Here is a 16,365-nt window from a genome sequence, read left to right as displayed (position 1 = left end):
ATAAACAAGCGATATTGCTGACTGGCTGGGCTCGTGTATAATGGTCCAAAATTTTTTTGGATTATTTAACAAAAGCGACGGCAGTGTGAAATTAAAAAAATTTGTTTCGCTTCTTTCGAGGCATTTTTATAAGCTCTAACAGTTACTTTTAGCGTTGAGCACAGCTCATGTGTTTTTGAGTGTTTCATTTTAGAAAATAGTCTTTTTTTGTTGACGAGGCGTTTTAGTGTCTGGTTCTACCCCGGTGCGTGTCGATTGGTCAAAATGGTTTTACGAGGAATGTACAAATCAATTAACTCATGAAGTTCGCTTTTAAACAGCACCCAATTCTCATTTACCGATCGCTCTTCAAATCTATGAATGAAGTGGTTCAGAAAAACCTCTAAAGCCTGATTGAACGCAGTGAAATTTGCCCTAGAATAAATGTAGCCAGTTTTAGTTTTGTTGCTCGATGTAGACACTGGTAAGTTCAATGTAATGTGCAACAGTAAATGGTCCCTTATTCTAGGCATATAACTAACACCCGAAACAAAATCTGGAACGGTGGTTAATAACAAATCCAACAAGTTGGAAGTAGATGTAACTCTCGTTGGTTCAGTAATCACCTGAAATAATAAAAAAATAGAAGAAAGCTCTGCAAAATTTGATGACTCTGATGTCCCGTTATTCGCAATACTGGTGCACGACCAGTCGATATCAGGAAAATGGAAATCACCAAATAAAAAAACTGGAATGTTGGGAAAACTAGCATATAACATTGAGGGCATCATGAAGATCACGACAGAATGCAATGGGTGCAGATGGTGCGCGATAGCAGGAGAAAAATAAAAGTTTTTGATGGTTAAGTGTTACCTGCACGCAAATACGTTCTAATGAAGTGGCAAGTTTAACATGGTAGGATTCAATACGTTCAGACACTGCTATTAAAACGCCGCCACCACGGCCGGTAGAGCGATCACATCTCAAAACACTGTAGTTTTCTTGGGAGGAAAAACGTTCACTGTCGCATACAGAACTATGCAGCCAAGTTTCTGTTAACACAATTATGTCAGATGATGTAGTATCAGCTGCACAGGATAAGGAATCACGGTTACGAATGACACTGCCTATATTAGTAAATAAGACCGAGATACTCTGGGGCATTTGCGTGCATCTACGCGGAAGGCCGGTTACCTATGGAGAGGAACTTGAGGAACATGACTTTACTTCATTCGTAGCATTACGTGCACCTTCAATCTCCTGGACATTATCAGTGTTTGTGCAGTACAAGAAACATTTATTTTTAGAACCAGCTTATTATAGCTTAGACTAAACTTTTCATTGGGTGCTGTTTCTTTGGCGAAATCGATCAGCTTTTTTTGCGCATGCCTGGTAGCTGGGCAGAAATCTTCAGATACCGCGATGCCTGACCCGTTCAAGCTGGTTCTGGCACTGAATACGTTATCATTCACTTTATAACTGGCAAATTTGACTATTATAGGCCTCGGTTTTTCAGAAACTATTGCGCCAATCCTGTGCGCCCGAACAAAATCTGCATCTAGTACACTTATTGACATTTTATTTATTATTGTATCTTTTACTTTCTCTTTTGATTCAGCCCAGGTCTCACTTGGTTCATCTGCAATATTGTAGAATACTAGATTATCCCTGCGGGACCTATCTTCTAGATCATCCAAACGTGCCCTGAGTGTCTCGTTCTCCTTGATTAGCCTATTGGTGGATTCCTTTACTGAGGGTAAGTCATTACGGCAGTATTCTATTGTATCCAGCTTGATTTCCACAAAATCTAGTCTGCTATGAATGCCTGTTGTTTTATTTTTTAATTCATCCTGATTATCTCTAAGGGTTCTAATTAAGTCGAGGATACGGGCTTGGCTTTCTTCAATATTAGACGTTTGTTCTTTGAGTTCGCGAAGCAGTGAAAGAATGTCATTATTCTCAGACTCCGGCGGGGCGTCATTCTGCGTGTTAGCTCGGGTGTTTTTGCTATGATTAGTTCCCGAATTCAATTCTACATCTCCTGATAACAATAGCGTTCGCACAGAAAAACACTCGTAAGCATAGTCAAAAAGCAGTTGTGGGCATAAGAGCAAAATAAGGAAAACATCTTTCGAACGTTTCGAAGACACATCACCAACCTGCAAAGGGTAGAGATGAAACGGGTTTGTAGTAACCATTGTGGCAGAGCTCCCATGCCCACTGAAGTCGTGAGGACGGTGGAAGGCATTTAAGCAGGGCGGGGACGCTGATGTCCATGTTGATGAAGCGGACGATCCATAGGGAGCCACAAGGACTTGCATCGGAACAGCATCCAAAACGGTACTGGGGCAGATATCAGGTACGGTTTCTTGGAACACAGAGCACGTATCGTCGCTGAAGCATCGATAAGGCGTCGTAACAGCGCATGCGTTGAGTAGGGTTGATAGCTGCAAAAGGTAGGGATGAAACGGGTTTGTAGTAACCATCGTGGCAGAGCTCTCATGCCCACTATATATATATGGATATGAAATGTGGTGTTCTTAAAGGGAATATTAAAAGTTATTTACTAAATTTATAAAACGCACGTTAGGTATCCGCTCCATCTTCTCCGCAATGGAAACATCTATAAGCTAGCTTCATTAGCACCGAACAGATGGGCGACCTAAATGATGCTACTTCTCTCCCCCTTCAGCTCAGTCCAGGCAGGGTCAAAAGAAAAGAAAAAAAAAACAAGTCGCGACGGCACTCCACCACTCCTGTCCCTTTTGCGTAGCTTTTAAGAGTCCAATGAGCCGGCGCCCAGGAGCGCCACTATTGTCAGTGGTGCGGTTTGCGTACCGGGATGTGTTTGCCAGGAGTAGTCAAAAATCATTTGCAAATTATTGGCTGCACGAAAAGCTTTCGAATTTGACTCGCATAATTCCAAAGACCGCTTCTATGAATTTTTCGCATTCGAATTTGATCATAAGTAGCATTTCGGAATTGATAGCCAGCTGCTGCAGGCTGCTATAGGGGATGAGTTGGGGCTGGAAACTGTTTAATAACTTTACAAGATCACAGCAAAATCTGCAGTGGAGAAATGCGTCAGCCTGATCTTTGCTGTGTTGTCAGCGAGATGTGTAAACGGAATTCCGCGAGTGAAAGATACTGCACCCTCCATTTCCTGTAAACCGATTATAGAATGCCGGTGAACTTTGATGTGATCAAAGAACCGACAACGGGCGTTTTACTCAGATACGTGAAATCCACTAAGACACATGACCTTAAGCTGAGAACCGGAAAAGAAAGTTGGCTGGCGCCATATTGGCTGCCCTTTAAGAACTTCATTGGCTCAACGTATTTACAAAATTACAACGCATCAAACATTCTCACGCTAGCCCACCTTTCCTTGAAAATTTACCCTATGATACCATTCGTTTTCCGATGTAGCCGCTAGTCCCTCTTTAACAGCTCCGAAAAAGTCACGCCCAAGTGAAACCCGCCTACATAACCATACAATGCTTACTGATTAATATCTCCCCATGTGGATTGGGTGTCTGTTTTTATTCAAACAAACAAACAAAAATCCATTTACGAACATACAATACGCACAATGCTCTAGGACCCATAACCAGAGGCTAGTTTTGGGTAAGCTAGGCTACGATGTAGGGGACTTCTGGGAGGAGGAGACCGTGTCATCTGCTTGGGATAGTTCGGGTTCAAGGTGGAAGCCAAGTAGGCACAAGTTCCCGCGCTCTGCATCAGTGCTATCGCAGCTGAGAAGGGCAGGAACGGAATAGTCTAGAACATACACTGGGACCTAGGGTCTTGCTATGCGCTTCTGCCAAACAGTATTTGAAAAATATATACTGGGTCATTTCAAACAATGCATGTTAATTTCTTCAGCTCATAGACCATTGTTAAATCGTTCTCGTAAGAGCGGAAGATCCCTGTATTTTTATTATATTTTTAAGATCTCAAATCTATTGCCAAACAACATCTTATATTGCGCAAAGAAAGATTGCATTGCAATTCAGTCACTTTTGTTATTGACGCAAGTTTTCAGCGCGCCTTTTGAGACCTTCTTTTGGCGCCTTGCAACAGTTTTCGTAGAAGTTTGTTGAAATTATAGTACTCGTCATACGCTTATGGATGACAGAATTTTTTTCAAGTAGTGTGCGAAATAAGTTATTTACGAGAGAGCTGCCTTGTAACCCTAGCCGAAAAATGCTGGAAACCAATTTGCTTGGCTCTGTAACTGATAAGACGCAACTCTTTGATAGTGGTAAATTATAATCGGCGCGGCAATCGCGTTGAGATAAAAATAAAACAGGCAGTTTGTATTTCAAGGGCACGGCGTGCTTTTCCCGCTTTGGATGCAGGTCCCCAAGACGGGGAAGCCGATAAGACTGTTTTCTTTCGCAATCTATTTCTATTTGCGTTTGCATGCGAGCCTACCTATCCTTACTGTGCCCATCTACTGCTCAGGAAAAAACGTGTAACAATTCGGAATTAAATACAAGTTTATCCTGCTCCTGTGTGTTATGACGCGCTATATGTTTTAGACGATAGTTCCAGGAGCGTCAGCTCAAACCATTATCTTAAGCGAGAAAGCTTAGAGCAGTTGGATAAAAATCTAGGGCTGAATATTATAAAACTTTATTCCCGGTTCATATGGTGCCACAAACAGTTTTCCCTGGGATGGTCACCCTGTGGTACAATGACGGACCGCATGAGGTGCACGCATGTTCCTAAATAAAAAAAAAAAGAAAATAATTCAAGCTCGTCGTTAATCATTTGCGTTGCCATGTATTAGTGATGAAGAAGTTTGATTTCAGACCTGCACTGTAGTTTTTCAATTAGGGTTTGCGGCCTGCAGTGACAGCCCTCGGTGGCATATCCTTGGTATTGATTTGTATGGCAAGGTCGGGGAACGCATGGAGTCGCACGCACCATACGCTCATCATCATGGTGACAATCACCATGCTAACTTCGCGGGTAATTCCACATAGTGTTGAATAAAGATGACTGGTAAACATCTCATCAAATTTTTATATAATATTGCCCGATAACTGGGAAGGAGAGCAATTCGCAGTTGGGTTTCCACATCATAATTTTTTGGAAGCACTAGCAATTAACATAATAGAAGAGTTGGAATGCCACGCTTATGTGCTCTGTTCTGGCGATATTTTTTATTAATTACAGAAAACATATTAAAGTTAGATTACGGAAAATATTTCACCAAAGATATGCATGTGTTTATTTATTTTGGTATTTTGCGGTTCTTGACAGTGAATAGTTATTTTTTTATATGTGCCAAATCGGCTAAGGGAACGTTTTTTATCTGCTTTGCAGGTCTCCGTTTAAAAAAAAAAAGGCTCTCCACAGAGCACCAGTAGTTTTGTTTTGTTTCGCGCAAACGTATACTCTTTGTGTGCGTTGTGTTCGTCGCCTCAGGATACGTTTAGTTGTGTAGCAATTTTAAACCGTTTCAGACAAGGGACTTTAGATGCAATAAAAGAATGACGTTTCATGATTGATAATTTTGTTCCTCTTGTTCTCATGATGTCACTTGGGATATGGATTGCGTTTATAAGCGGCTCCACGCTTGCAATGAATTCTGTTGGTAGTCAGCGCCTGTCCTGTTGTTGTGAGTTTGCCCGTGTCTATTCGCGCCGCCGCATATTAGTATGAATCAAAAGTAATTAATTTTTGCAAATAATGGCGATTACCACGGAGAAAGATTGGAGCGTACACAAAATTTTATAGGCCTTCGATATGTTACGAAAATGGCTGCGCTCTGATCGAAAGTAGCTTTCACATTACCGTGGACATCTTACATGCCATACTTAACCAATCTCCTGACTACGACTGTCCAACATATACCTTGTATCCATTACGAAGCTCAGTGGCGGTGTCAGCGTTTGTTTACGGAAGGGTACGGAAGATGTACCGAGCCTGGATGTAGAATATTTATTCGCACGAGCTGGTCCTTCCGTTTCAACTACGTGCACGTCGCAAACCAAAGCAAGTTTCAATACCAACAAATCATATAGGCATTGCCTCTGGTGTGGCGAACCAGGGATACATTCTCAAGCGCACGCGCCCGATGGCGCAGCATGTAGCCCCGTTCCGTCCTCGCAGGATTGTCGACTCGGCGTAATAAATGTTAAGCGGTACATCCCAATATGACCGACCCCAGCAGCATCAAGAAAGTAGACAAATTCGCAACACTTGCCATACTGAATGCAGCGCGCTTACCGCAAAGTTGCTGCCCACGAGAGTGGGGTTCAACGGCACTCTGACCATGCGCTGCGCCCTAGTCGTGGCTGGACCTAAACTCTTCCACACCAAAACCGGACCCCGCCGGGGTGGCGCAGTGGTTACGGCGCTCGACTACTGTCCCCAAGGACGCGGGATCGAATCCCGGCCTCGGCGGCAGCTTTTCCATGATGGCGAAAAGCAAGGCGCCCGTGTGCTGTGCGATGTCAGTGCACGTTAAAGAACCCCAGGTGGTCGAAAGTTCTGGAGTCCTCCACTACGGCGTCTCTCATAGCCTGAGTTGCTTTGGGACGTTAAACCCCAGAAACCAAACCAAACCAACCAACCAAAACCGCAGCGAACGGCGCTTCGGAATTGATCAGCGGTATAGGCAACCTGCAATGCCCAGGTAGCGCTGCAATTGTTTCACAGCGCAGAAACTTCAGGAGCAGGCCTTCGTACAAAGTAAAATAAGGCAGTCCACCGATCGCTGGATGGCTGACGTACACGATGCCTCTAGAGGCGGAGCAAGAAAATTCTGGAACCATATAAGCTGGCTAGGGACGAAGAATCGAAGAAAGCAGGAGCGGATTCAAGATAACAAGGGAAATTGTTTAAAGGGAGACAACGCAGTGAACTACATTAGATCAGTTATAGCCGAGTCATTTAAGAGCGACGATAGGGTAATCTCCGCAAATCAGGAAGCAACACAAGGTAGCATAATACAAAGCAGCTTAGAACTGACGAATCTAAACAGGAAAAAGGCAGAAAAAAATATTCCTAAAAGCACATCTACAGGAATAGATGGAATTCCGATCAAGCTGATTAATGAACTCGGTCCAAAAAGTAAGGAAACGTTGTTAAAAGCTCTGGAAACAGTCATAACGAATAAGCAAATTCCGGACAGCTGGCGGCAGAGTAAAATGAATTTGATTTATAAAGGGAAAGGAGAGAGGATGCACATAAAATCCTACAGGCCGATTACCATAACATTTGTTATGTACAGGTTAGCCATGCAGGCGGTGAAATTAAAGGTGCAAGCATGGGTAGAAAGCAACAAGATACTCGGAGAACTTCTGAACGGCTTTAGAAATTGCAGACGCTTAGATGATAGCCGTTTCGTGCTTACCCAATGCATCAAAATATCTAGAGTGGAAAATAGACCTTTGTATTTGGCCTTCCTGGACATAAACCGGGCGTACGACAACGTAAGCAGGAAACTCCTGTGGAACATATTAAAAGAAGAAGGTATCGTTTATGAGATAATAGAGTTTCTACAGGAAATATATCGGAATAACAAAGTAAAAATTACGTGGGAAGAGATAAGAAGTACGGAGGATGTCAAAGTATGCAAAGGATTAAGACAAGGCTGTCCTCGATCACCGGGGCTATTCATGCTTTATATGACAAACCTGGAACGGAGCATACAAGACAGTAACCTAGGTTTTAACCTGTCAAATTGATTAAGTGGAAAGGAGGTAGAGCAGCGCCTCCCCGGTTTGAAGTATGCAGACGAAATTGTGCTGCTAGCTGAGAGTCTGGAAGAATTGCAAACTCTAGTTAAGTATTGCGGAGACGAAGGCGACGCTCTAGGCTTCAGTTGCAGCGCAGTTAAGTCGGGTTTGAAAATTTTCAACGGCTCAACTGATCAGGGTGTTAAAATACAAGGCCATGAAATACCTATAGTAGCAGAATATAAATATCTGGGGGTATGGGTCAACGAAGGATTGGCATACATTGGAAAGCATGCGCAATCACTTAAGGCCGAAGGGCGAAGGAATGCCGGGATAATGAAGCATAAGGCATTGTGGGGATACAATAGGTATGAGGTTTTGAGGGGTACTTGGAAAGGAATTATGGTGCCCGGACTTACTTTCGGAAATGCGGTTTTGTGCCTAAAATCAGAGGTACAGTCGACATTAGATATAAATCAGAGATTTGTTCGACGATCAGCGCTAGGTGCCCACGGGAAAACTACAAATGAGGCGGTACAGGGAGATATGGGCTGGGCATCTTTCGAAGTACGGGAAGCTCAAAGTAAAATATTATATGAGGAACGCCTGAGGAAATTGGACAGTAACAGATGGGCAGCTAAAGTATTTAAATACCTGTACTTAAAAAGCGTTGACTCATAATGGAGGAAAAGGACTAGGAAACTAACTAGTAAGTATGCTAGTCACAAGGACGGAGAAATAAAGAGCATTAAGCTACAGGTGAAAAACACAGAAAGTAAAAATTGGATAAATTCAATGGAAAAGAAACAGAATGTGGAATTATACCGAAAGTGGGAAATGCAGATCAGGACGGAAGATTTCTTTGATAACTCAAGAGGCAGTGCCCTACGTTTTGAAGCTAGATCAGGGTGTCTTAGAACACGCAGCTACAGAAAGAAACTGAACAATGGAGATGATGCATGTGCTGTATGTGGTAACTCCAGTGAAACAATTGACCATATTATACTCGAACGTAATGGTATCCATCCGGAAGTTGATGCAGGCGCAATCACCGTTCCTGAAGCTCTGGGGTTTAGAGATAACAGTGGTCGGGTGAATAAACCGGTGGTGGAAACTAGCAAAAAACGACTGGAAGATTGGTGGCTTAAAAGCAGAGGTGACATAATGTTAGCAATGTAGGAACAAAAATTTAATAAATAGAATGATGGTTTAGTTAACCGTTCTAAATCAATAATTAAGATATAGGGAGAAAGATGAGCATGGTAGCTACTGCTACAACCCCGTTTCAAAGCGGACGCTCCTATATTCAATCCATCCAGCGCGCCTCCAAAATGCTGACCTCAGACGCTTGGGTCGCGATAAACGATCGAGCATAATCAGCAGCATCATAGATAGGCGTTTGACAGATAACGTCCTTGCCCAGGCGCTCTCGATGTAGCCCTGTTATCCAACACAGGCCATGCAAAGCTTCGACAGAGCGCGCAATCTGATCCCTGTAAGCTCATGCAGGTGGCGTGAAAACGCCGTACAAAAACGCCTGAAAAGTATTTGCTCTTCCCGCTAGTACATCTGTTATGGCGCGTCGATCGACACAGCAAACGTCATTGCTGGCGGCCTATAGTAAATGGTCTCTTCATGGAGCCGCCTCATTGTCAATTTAACTATGTCAGAGTAAACGAAAGTTGTAATCTCGGATACACATAAGCAGCGGAGCAAGTACAATATCGGATGAGGTTAAACACATTTCGGCAGCTGGGAGCTGCGAGCAGAAGTTCGCTTGTGTCGTAGTTAACCCGAGAATTTCGTTCCACATCAGCGATTCTAAGTAAGGGTATTTTTTCATTATTGTATCCAGTCGCGTATTATTTAGGCGACTAAGAGATTTTAGGATGCTTTCTTTTCTGACGGTGGCTCGCAAACAATCCGCTTGCCGGCACCGGCGCACTGCGACAGGGGATTAAGCCTATGTCGTGTGCGGAATGTTCTTCCACGCAGCATCCGATTACAAACGTCGCATAGTACGCCCGAGGCCAAGTTCTTCTATCAAAACGCATATTGCCTTGGTAGGAGGCCCGCGTGAAATCTTCAGAGCATACATGCGTTCTCAGGTGCAAAGAGTGGGTGCCGGATAGCACGATTCAATTAGTCGCGAAGTTCTTTTTCCTCAGGAAATCGGTGGTCAATCACTGTGTTGTTTTTCATCGAATAACTCGTGCAGCCCACAACACAACACTAGCTACCACACATCGCTGCAAAGGGATGCATGAAAGTTTACAAACCAATATGGAAATATTGCGTCCAAATCTTCTATCTCGTCTTTGACACTAACGGCGAAATTGTTTTATTCAGAAAGCTACGTGCTTGTTTATTGATATAGAGTCGTATTGCAAGCTTTTATTACGGCAAATTACGTGCATCTTGGCAACATTATATTCCTGAAAATATATTTATCAAATCGAAATTGCACAGTTCTTCATGCGAAGAAATGTTAAAAATCACATTTCTGACAATTATAGGTTTTGGGAGGAATGCGTAAAATTGCCTTCATTTTTATTTTTTTCATTCTGTGTATTTTGTTCTGTTTTTCACGTGTCAACTTCTGTGTTGACACAAGAGCGCATATTCCAACTCTGGGCAGCCTCAAACGCCATCATCGAGGCATTTTTTCATAGACTGTAAAATTTGTAGCAGCTATCTTATGCAGCTTCCTGGCCATAGATGTCACTTGTGAGATTCACGAATTTTAATTTTGAGTTTTCCTTGAAAGCGTAATGCAGTGATTTGAAAATTGGCGCTCCCGGCGCATTGCTTGCCGTCAGTGCCCCTGTAGCGCCATCTATCACCAGTAAAACGAACCTGAACATGGCTTCCGGGAAAGCTTACTTTTTTGTGCGTGCGCATTGCGGTAGAGAAAAATGCTTTCAACGATCCAGTCTTTACACATACCGAAAGTATCCGTAGCAGTAACATTACTTTGAGAACTGACAACAAAAGGCACTGATAAAACCGAATACTCTTATACAACCGTAACATACTGATCCCGTACAAACCGGAGCTTCTAGGGTAACAATTCAGTTTAGTTCAGTTCAGTCGTTCAGTCGCGTCCGACTCTTCGTGACCCTATGGACCATATCACGCCACGCTTTCCGGTCTCTCACTATCTTCCTAACATCACATAACTTCATCTGCAGCGCCTCGAAAATGCCATCTAAAGGGTAACAATTACATCAGTCTATTTTTAATATAGCGCTAGTAAAACAATGAGGCAGCGAGCTTTCCCCCGCAGTGTACAAGCACACTACATACAACGCAGGTAAGCGAAAAATGATATACGTGCTAAATATTTGCAAAAAAAAAAAAAAATAACGCCATCAAATATGATGCACTATGGCCAAAAAAAAAATCATTTCTATTTTTCATTTTCGTCAGGTAAAGAACCGCAGTAGACATCTCAAAAAAGCAGCCTTCCCCGCAAACCAATCATAAAATCTGGACAAATTTGAGTGTCTGGGTCAGCTGACGATGTGCCTTTATTTCGATAGCTGCCATCCGGAATGTAGTTTAAATTTTACCTCACGGAGTTTAGAATAAGGACAATCATTAGGCAACATTTAAAGGCGCAGTGCTTATAACACTCAGATTAAAAAAAAAATGAATGAACTCAAGTCATAGGAAAATTATTAGTCATCAATATTATTGATACCAACATACGGGGAGATATAATTATGAACGGCAAAAAGAACAAATACATAAAGCATAGATCTATTTGCTTGGCATGAAAGAAATTGCACCAATATCAGTGCCTGGTTCAGCGGACGATGAGCTTGCATTTCAATGGGCAGAATCGCGACAGGCCCACTACTTGCCTCTCTGAAATTTTAAAAAGTGAGACCATTAGGACGACCTTTAGAGACGCAGTGGTGAGAAAAAAAGTTAAAAATGAATGAACTCTTCGAAGTTGCGACTAAAATCTGGGAGTCATAGGTAAATATATACGCAAGTAGGTATCAATATTATTGCTCCTCGAATATTTATCAGCTTAAAAAGAAGCAAACTTCACGCGCATTTCTACTGCTCCTGTGTCAATAACTTCACTTTAGGTTACGTATTTTGAGCCCTCCTAACCGATAAATAGGTGTCATTACAATTTTTTAGACTTCGAAAATCACCGTAGCGAGTCTCAAGCAATTTTGTTTTTGATATTTCCGATCCTATGCGATAACTTGCGCAAATTCATGGGATAAACCTCGTGCATGTGCATGCCACTGTAACACTAGAAAACACTAATGCCGGTGATACCTTCTCATAAACGTGACTTTTCAAACATTAGACGGCAACGCCTGTAACCGTGGACGCTTAAAAAAAAGGGGCAGCGGAAATCAAAATGAAACTCACTAACGCCTGCAGCTTGCTTGAATACAGGAGTGTCAATGCCTTCTTGAAAGCATGTGACGTAAAGTGCCGATCGATGTGGAACATTTTGAAGTAGCCCTTTGTGCAATTACAATGTATAGTTAAAAAAAAAGGCGCTAGGTCCGAGTGTATTGTCTGGGCTACCCCACGCCGCACATTCACAGGTGCGATCCCGCTACTGCAGAGCGCGGGAGCTTTTGCCTGCTGCGTTTCCGCCCTGGGCCGGTTCGCTCCTCCTTAGGCGACCTGGCCGCCACCGAGCTCCCCCGGGGCCACCATATCGGCGCCCAGCTTAGCGCGGACACCCGATCAACATGGGCAGACGTGGGGCAGGCCTCCCAGCCTCAACCCGTCCACTAACGCCAGCCTCCAAGCAGCTGGATTACAGGGGCTCGCCACTACCCCCGGCGGAGAAGCGATCAATGCTGCCGGTTTTTATATGCACCTTAGTCTAATTCCCTCAGAATTACAATCCTTCTTTTTTTACTGGATGCTGTACGGGGTGCTGATATATTTTAATGTTCTCATGAAGATATTTCTGGGATCATTTCTGGCTGATCGCTGAAATGCCAGCTTGCTTAAATATGCGCTTTCGCAAGGGCGTTTGGTTTTGTTTTGAGCTAAGAGAGACTGCGCTAAGCGCAGCAACCTAACCTCCTCTCTCATTCGCTCGGTGGCGCCAACCTCGGTCCTGAACCGGAGCTTCGATTCCCGTTCGAAAGATGGGAGGCAGAGGCAATGAGCGCGATGTTTTAAATGGCCTTAGCACAGAATATAATCCGCCATAATTAACATCTCAGGCAGTTGATCCTCTAGACCGCCTGCTCTTTGTTCAAAATTATTCAAGCGAACCTAGTTGAACGTGCGTAAGCAAAGCCTAAAACATACTCGGTGGAAAGAAGTTCCTTCTTTACCAGACAGCAGTTCGAATATTTTTATACGCCAGATATAGCGCACCGGTCGGTAATATGCAAGGTATTCACATTATTGTAAAATATTCATGTTTCGCTGAAGGGAATACGTCCTTTCTGCCTCTCAGGTTATGCGTGTTATGCGTGCTTTCAAATACTATCACATTCGCATAAATAAATGTAAAAGCGAGTTCCTCATTTTTCTAAAAGATTTCAAACATTTCTCACTATTTATTATATAGCCTTGCTGCTCGTCTGCAAATATATTACGTGTAAAAATTGTTACTTTTGAGGAGCCTGAATTTCCCTAAGGAAGAAATACTCTGCGATTGCAAACAATTTACCTTTAAACCTCAATGGATGCAAGAAACAGTGCTATGATTAAGAAGGAAATTTTTCCGTGCACTACACAGACGATTTCGAAAAAAGTGCATCAGTGCGCTCGAAGAGTAAATGTGTTCAAGTACAGATTCTTTAATTGCCCAATGCTTCAGTGGTACGGCCTGCCAGAAGAAAACGTTAAGGGACTTCATCTTTTACATTCCAAATAAAAATTTTCTCATTGAATATTTAAAATGTTTGCCATTGTTACAGTTACATATTATACAAGTTGGGGCATTAGAGTGCGACTGAAATATAAAAACTTCATACAAAACACTTGCATGAGTCTCTCTTTGTTTTGTCGTCGTTCCCAATTGCTTTAAATTGAATTCGGTGCAGTTATCCTTTTATTTCATTCTCTTTGCACAAATAAAAGCAATAAAGAACCTGAAGCAGTGGCTAAAACATGACGAAAATTACTTGTTAGCGGCTGGGCCTTCATGTCATGCTGTTTCTGTCTTCTTCATAAACATTCACCTGTGAGAGATTTTGTTTCATTTCAGTACAAAGCGAGTCGGTAACGATTGCAAAATTAAGAGACGCCTCTCACCTTACCGCCCACTTCGTGCAATTCAACAAACGCGCAGCAACGGGTGGAGTGGAGGAAGCTTTAAACCGATAGCTTTCCTAAGAAATACCGAATTTACAAATTCGTTCCTTTACAATTAGCCGGACCTGTCGCTTCAGCGGCGAATCCGGAATATCCAATCACATATTACTTATTTGTTTGACCCATTTATCTCCCATGGAATTCATACCTGACGAATCAGTGGTTCCGTGTATCCATACGGGCCGGAACTGTCACCCTTGTTCGATCAATTTCCTTACTTCCACCTTTATTTATTGCGATAAATGTGTGGTTGATTTTTCTACCAAGTTGCCTGTCCTTCTAATGCACCTAGTTTGTTTTCTGCACCAAATTCAGACGACAATTATTGAGCTGGACAGTTTTGGAGAAACATCTCTTCATTTTAAAAACTAAGCCCTACCCTGGTATAATAAATGGCTGTGGAGCAATTAAACCAGTTTTTTAAATATAATATGTCACCCAGAGTGCTGTGGCATGGAGTATATTGCTGAAAATAATTCTTTCCCTAAGAAAATATTTCGTCAAGCCTCTCGCAGATGCAGGCAAAATGACTTTTTTGCTGAATATTTTACTACTCTCGGCACTACACAAAAAGAAATTCATTTCCTTTTTTACATGCTTCGCAGTATTCAGTGTGTGTTTGATATGCGTTAAGGCACTATTTCACAAATATGAAGATTTGGTAATCATGCAGCCATTCTTGTTGCAGGAGCTTACGCCACATGGAACATCTGCCTATTAAATTCTCTTCTACCAAAATTTGCAGCTGCAGGTAAGCATCATCGGTAGTGCCTGACGTGAATTTTAAATCTAATTTCTAATTAGATGTGGGTCAGGAAAGTACCAAATCTTGCGTTTACGAAGCTTGCCTTGATATTTCTGCACATGCGTTATTGTCTGTCATTGCGAAAGGTAAGCGACGGTGCTTTTTGTTGTTACTTAGCGGTATTCGCTGGTCGTGCTGAAGATGATGAAGTAAGACAGACTCGCAGAAGACGACGATGCAGAGGGTGGTGAGATCGATGCTGCCTTTAACGTTAGTTGTGTCTTGGTGGAGGTGAGTCCATTCGATCCCCTGTGACAAGCTGGATCTGAGGAGCGGCAGCCACGCCGGTACAAGCAAATGACTACAAACGACGCTACGTCTACGGCCGCCGCACCTGCTGTCATCATGGCGATGCAGAACATTTCCTAATAAAAGACAATATTAGTTCAAATTCAAATAACACCTATCACGCAATTATTACATGCATATGAAACATGGTGTTCTTAACCATTAAAAGTTATTTACTGTATCAGTCATCGTGTCTGACAGAGTCACGAACACCAGTACGTGTCGAGGGAACGAAATCTAGAAGGCGCTTATTGCATAGTATATAAGGCCACGTTGGGCGAGAGGGTAGAGTGAAATGAAAGGTTATCACGAAAGGAAGGGTCGGCACGTGTGTGCTTGGTTGATGGTTGATTGGTTCATAGGAAGGGAAAGGCGCAGTATCTGTCACACTTGCTCTGTGGACACCTGAACCGCGCCGTAAGGGAAGGGATGAAGGTGGGAGTGAAAGTAGATAGCGAGAAAGGGGGGCCGTAGTGGAGGACTACGGAGTAATTTCGACCACCAGGGGATCTTTAACGTGCGCTGACATCGCACAGTACACGGACGCCACTTCGTTTCGCCTCCATCGAAACGCAGCCGCCGAGGCCGGGATTCGATCCCGGGAACTCCGGCACAGTAGTCGGGCGTCTTACCACTGCACCACCCCGGCGGGGCGGAAGCAAAGATAAATGCGCGCACAAGCAGATATAATACTTATAAAACGCACACGAGCATTAGGTATCCGCTCCATCTTCTCCGCAATGGAAACATCTATAAGCTAGCTTCATTAGCACCGAACAGATGGGCGATCAAACCTGATGCTACTTCTCTCACCCTTCAACTCAGCTCAGGCAGGCTCGCAAGAAAAAAACAAAAAACAATTCAAGTCGCGACGGCACTTCACTACTCCTGTCCTTGTTTTACCCCAGATGACTGTCACTTTTCAATAAGACTGGAATTTTCCTCACGTCAAGAGTGGCCACCACGCATGACCAAAATTAAGAAAAATACTTGCACTTTACGTTATTTGATACTATCCTTAACTCAAGAACAACCATCGATAAAGATACATATCTGGAAAAGTTAAAGATGGTTGGTTGGTTGGTTGGTTGGTTCACAGGAAGGGAAAGGCGCAGTATCGGTCACACTTGCTCTGTGGACACCTGAACCGCGCCGTAAGGGAAGGAAGGAAGGTGGGAGTGAAAGTGGAATGAGATAAAGGGGAGCCGTAGTGGAGGGCTACGGAGAAATTTCGACCACCTGGGTATCTTTAACGTACGCTGACGTCGCACAGCACACGGACGC

At 43.1% G+C, this 16,365-nt stretch overlaps 1 non-coding gene across 1 annotated transcript; it reads right to left on the bottom strand.

Annotated features, from left to right (window-relative positions):
- Positions 1-12,196: 12,196 nt before the first annotated feature.
- On the bottom strand, positions 12,197-12,495 carry LOC146181028 (signal recognition particle RNA). The gene has a single exon (XR_014700467.1).
- Positions 12,496-16,365: the final 3,870 nt, after the last annotated feature.

The sequence above is a fragment of the Amblyomma maculatum genome, chromosome 8, assembly GCF_055883805.1.
Source record: "Amblyomma maculatum isolate TAMU_Amacu chromosome 8, ASM5588380v1, whole genome shotgun sequence".
Lineage (NCBI taxonomy): Eukaryota > Metazoa > Arthropoda > Arachnida > Ixodida > Ixodidae > Amblyomma > Amblyomma maculatum.
Note: the sequence above shows the minus strand (reverse complement) of the source record. Positions and strands in the feature narration are given on the sequence as shown.